Below are 5,114 nucleotides of genomic sequence, written 5' to 3' on the forward strand. Positions count from 1 at the left end.
AGTATGTTAAAATGGTTTTGAAACTTCTACAATTTCAGTAGAATTACTTGTATTTAAAAAGATTTCAGCTTCATAAGGAGTAAAATATGCATGTTATAAGATTGTGAAGACAATGTTAAGATGCCATTAAATTGTTTATCTGAAATATAAAGTGTGGGACTATTTGTTGTTGCTTTACATATTTGAACACAGACAGAAATCACCCACCAGGCCTTCCTAGGGACCAGCATAAGTACAAGGATAGTTTAGAACATCTATTTCTGTATTAATCCTTGATTAATCTTGGTTTCACAACAATGACAAACCCTACTTCAGAGCCTAGACATAACAAGAAAACTACAAGTACATCTTAAAATATCATGAAAAATCAAAAATCCCAAATGCAGCTGAAGTGGGAAGCAAAACATATTTGTTTTATTATTTTTGTGTAGTCTTAGGGATAGGCCAGTAGTTTGGGTTCCTTATGTTGAGCTGTTGAGCAGTGATGTAAATGAGATTTGTTATTGTATGTAGCCAACAAATATTGTGCAAAGACCTGGAAGAATATGCTGTGCTTTCCCCATGAGCACCTGAAAGTGAAAAATGAGAAGTTTGTACTGCCCACTTCTAGACTCAAACAGTAACTAATCAATTAGAGCCTTGGTATTTTTTAGGGACATGAATCCATGGTATATCACATAATTCTCCTGATCCTGTGAGTGTGTCCTGTGAGGTGCTGTGTCAATCACCTGAAAAAGTACAAAAATATTGCCAGCAACACTGCAGAAAGCTTGCAGGAAATGCAAACAGCAGGGAAGAGTGTAAAATCACATCTGCCCCTTTCTGTGCCTGTTTTCATTAATGGATGAGGGTGCCCTGCTTGTGGCCATGGCAGCAGTGCACGGCTCGGCTCCATCTCTCCTGTCTCTCTCTCTGGCCTCAGGCCCAGTTCCCTGGAGCACCCATGGGGGAGAATCCTGGGAGTGAAAGAGAAAAAGGGCCCAAACTCCTGGGCTCAGACACAGACAGGTCTATGGGGGAAGGAAAAGCTGTGCAAGGAAGCAAAGCCAGGAATTCATTCCCTGCTTCCCACAGGCAGGTGGGTGTTCGTCTGTGCCCAGGTGAGCAGGGCTCCACCCCAGGCAATGGTGACCTGGGGACACAAATGCCATCACTGCCGGCATCCCCCCCTTTCTGCTCCTTCCCCCTCTTTCCAGACTGATCCTTCTTCCACACGCTCTGGTAATGCCCTGGGCAGGAGTCAGAGTCCCTGTCCCAGCTGTGTCTCTGCTCCTTTCTGCTGCTCCCCCAGCCCCTCGCTGCCAGGGCAGGATGAGGAACAGGAAAGGCCTTGGCTCTGGGTAGGAACAAAAACCTCCTGGAACCTTCCCTCTGTTTCCAAGCCAAACCCAAGCCCTGCCCCAGAGAAGCCCCTGGGAAGGAAGTTCAATCTCCCCAGCCCAAAGCAGTGCCCAGAGCCCATCCCAGCCCCAGGCACTGCCTTCCCCAGAGCGTCTCCTCTAGGGCAGAGATGGCCCAGCGAGCACCAGGCCGGTGGCAATTGCAGCTCAGGGGAAAACAGGCGGGAGGGGATCCATGCTGGGAGTTCCAGTGGTGCTTTATGGGCCAGCACACCCAAGGGCTCCAGGCACCAAGAAAAAAGCAGGGTCCAGGGTTTTATATGGGACAAGGGAGGTGGAGCTTTGGTGTTGCCATGGTATTTTCTGAAAAATCCCTTTGCCAGGAGTTTTCTCCTGAGAAGCTGAGAAGCCTCAGAGGAAAACAAAAACAATAATTATCTGCTGCTGTGGAATGCAACATCAAAGGTGCATCTTTGATTGGTCCGTGTTGGTTGTTTCTAATTAATGGCCAATCACAGTCAGCTGGCTCGGACTCTCTGAGAGTCACGAGCTTTTGTTATCATTCTTTTCTATTCCTTGCTGGCCTTCTGATGAAATCCTCTCTTCTATTCTTTGAGTATAGTTTCAATATATCATTTTCTTTTAATAGATTATAAAATAATAAATCAGCCTTCTGAAACACAGAGTCGAGATTCTCATCTTTTCCCGCATCCTGGGGCCCCTGCAAACACCACCACACTTTCGGTCTGAGGCCAATGGGCAGAGGGAACAAGGGTGGTGCAAAGGCGGGACAAAAGGGCAACAACCAACTGGGATTCAGGGGAGGAGCTGCAGGGAACGGGAACCAATAGGAAAGTGGGAGTGGGGAACATTCTAGAACTGGGGAGGAGAACAAGGATGATGTAACTTGGGTCGCCAACATGTAACGGACATGACGCCAGCAGGACATGCACCAGGGGACAATGTCACCACACCTGTGGGGATGCTGCCACCAGGACGCCTCCAGTGACACCAGCATGGCCCCACATGGCCCCTGTGGGTGAGACTGACCCTTGCCCTGTCCCCAGGGGCGGTTGGGGTCCCCTGAGCGCGGTGGCCCTGGGACACCCTGGTGGCTGTCAGTCACTCCTGGGCCCCTTGTCACCAGCTGAACAAGCTCCCATCCTGCCCTGCTGGGGGGTGACATTCGGTTGGGACACCACAATGGTGGCAGGGAGGACGTGGTGGCAGGAACTGCATCAGGCAGCGCCATGGCTGAGATAAAGGTGCTGGTGGCACTGTGGTGGCGCTGATGCTGTCCCAGTTCATGTCCCCATCCATGTTCATGTCCTCCCATGTCACCATCCATGGCTGTGTCCCCCCATGTCCCTGTCTATGGCCATTTCCAACCCACATCCCCACCCAAGGCTGTGTCCCCACACGTGCCCATCCAAGCCTTAGTTCAATGTCTTGATTTTTACCCCAATTTCAGGGTTTTCAAAGGGATGAACAGAAACCTTTGTGTTTGAAGGCCAAAACAAAAGGATTTCTGTGTCCCTGCCAGAAGAGCATCCACGTGCTTGGGTGGGTGGGAAGAACCTTTTTTGGAGGGGTTTCTACCCCACTGTCTCCAAAATCATGGGTTTTGCCCCAATCCGACCTGATTTGGTTGTGGAAGATGCCTGTGGGGCAGAGAGAATTAAAATGATGGATTTATGTTGGAGAAGACCTCCAAGGCCATCCAGTGTTACTTGATGCCACCAAAAGATGCAAAAAGTGAGACTTTTCTGGGATCAGAAGTCAACAAATCTGCTCAATGTCACTATAAGACACAAAACAACACGAGTGCACATACCACTGTTGTTAAGGTGAAAAAAGGAAAGTTTATTTTCTGACTCCAACATTTATAGTTTTCCAAAAGTGACAGTGGATCAGAGGGTGAAAGTCCCACCTCTCCAATGACTCTGGACAAACCAACAGTCCATCAAATTTCTCCTCCTCCATCAAAGAATGCAAAACAATAAGTTATTTACAGGAAGTGTGTGAGAAAGTTTGCTACAAGAATGTAAACATCAGAAGGCTTAGAAAATCTTAAAAAAATCAGGGTGACAGCTCTCCACAATGGATTTCTGATGCTGGTCTGTGGATGTGTCCAGGTGCTCATGGGGAGCCAGGAGCCAGCTAGGTCTCTTCCTAACACAGATCACTGGCACCAGAGGTCACCAGGGCTCTGCCCACTGGGGTCACTGGGGATCATCCAGTGCTGATCCTCCAATGAGGGATGGAGCTGTGGAGCTGGAGTAGCACACAAAGCTCTTCTTGCCCTGGGAAGCTGGGGGCACTCCCACAGCTTCCCTCAGTGCTGGCTGCGTTGGTGCTGGGTCAAGGCTGACCTCTGGGAGAAGCTCTTCCCATACTGGGGACACTCGTAGGGCCTCTCCCCACTGTGGATGTGCTGGTGGGCAGTCAGGTGGGAGCTCGTCCTGAAGCTCTTCCCACACTCCCCACACCTGTAGGACCGTTCCCCCATGTGGCTCCGCTGGTGGGCAGTCACTTCATAGCTGGTCTTGAAGATCTTCCCACACTGGGGACACTCGTAGGGCATCTCTCCAGTGTGGATGAGCCAGTGTCTGATGAGGGTGGAGTTCTCCCTGAAGCCCTTCCCACATTTAGGGCAGCGGAAGGGCCTCTCCTCTGTGTTGAATGCGCTGGTGCTGGAGGAGATTGGAGGTGGTCTTAAACCTCTTCCTGCATTTATCACACTCGTACGGCCTCTCCCCTTTGTGAATCTTCTGGTGGCAGATCAGGCTGGAGTTGCAGGCAAAGCTCTTCCCACACTCCCCACACTCGTAGGGTCGTTCCTTCGTGTGGCTGCTCTGGTGGATAATCAGGCTGGACCTCAAACTGAAGCTCTTCCCACACCTGGGACACTCGTAGGGCCTCTCCCCGGAGTGGATGAGCTGGTGCCTGAGGAGGCTGTGCTTGTGCCTGAATCCCTTCCCGCAGTGGGGGCAGTGGAAGGGCCTCTCCTCAGTGTGAGTGTGCTGGTGCAGGAGGAGGCTGGAGCTACTCTGAAAGCTCTTGCTGCATTTGTCACACTCATAGGGCTTTTCCCCTGTGTGGCTCCTCTGGTGGAAAATCAGGCTGGATCTGGCTCTGAAGCTCTTCCCACACTCAGGACATCCGTAGGGCCGTTCCCCCAGGTGGACGTGCTGGTGGCAGCTCAGGCTAGAGTTGTGGCTGAAGCTCTTCCCACACTGCCCACACTCATAGGGCCGTTCCCCAGTGTGGATTCTATAATGGTAGGTCAGGTGGCATCTCTTGCTGAAGCTCTTCCCACATTCTGAGCACTTGTGGGGCTTCTCCCCATCCTGAAGCTGCTCAGGGCCCCCCGGCTCCAAGCTCTGGCCGCCACCCTGGAACAGGGTGGGTCTTTCCTCCTCCAATCCCCGTGATCCACGTTTGCAGCCTCTCCTTGTGTGGGATCTCCGGAACTTTTCCTCCCCATTGGATTTCTGTCCTGTGGAGCCGCTCAAAACAGCCTCTGCCAAGAGGTTCTGCCGTGGGGATTTGTCCTCCCTGCTCTCCATCCTCAGCTCCTTCCCTGCAGGAGGAAGGACAAGGAGAGGATGGGATTTGCCTCTGTGCCAGAGGGAAGGGGAAGGAGATCCCCCAGTGCATCCCTGGCTGGACAGCATCAGCAGTGGGGTTGTCCTGCAGCCGGGGGCCATGCTGGGCTGGAAGATGGAGCAGGACAGAGGGGGAAATGGGCACTGACTTCTCCTCACCTGCCTA

The 5,114-nt window shown here is 51.6% G+C and overlaps 1 pseudogene; it reads right to left on the minus strand.

Moving 5' to 3' along the window:
• Window positions 1-4,909, minus strand: part of LOC131567038 (zinc finger protein 883-like) — a 133,445-nt pseudogene extending 128,536 nt beyond the window's left edge.
• Window positions 4,910-5,114: the final 205 nt, after the last annotated feature.

This window comes from Ammospiza caudacuta, chromosome 21 (assembly GCF_027887145.1).
Source record: "Ammospiza caudacuta isolate bAmmCau1 chromosome 21, bAmmCau1.pri, whole genome shotgun sequence".
Taxonomy (NCBI): Eukaryota; Metazoa; Chordata; class Aves; order Passeriformes; family Passerellidae; genus Ammospiza; species Ammospiza caudacuta.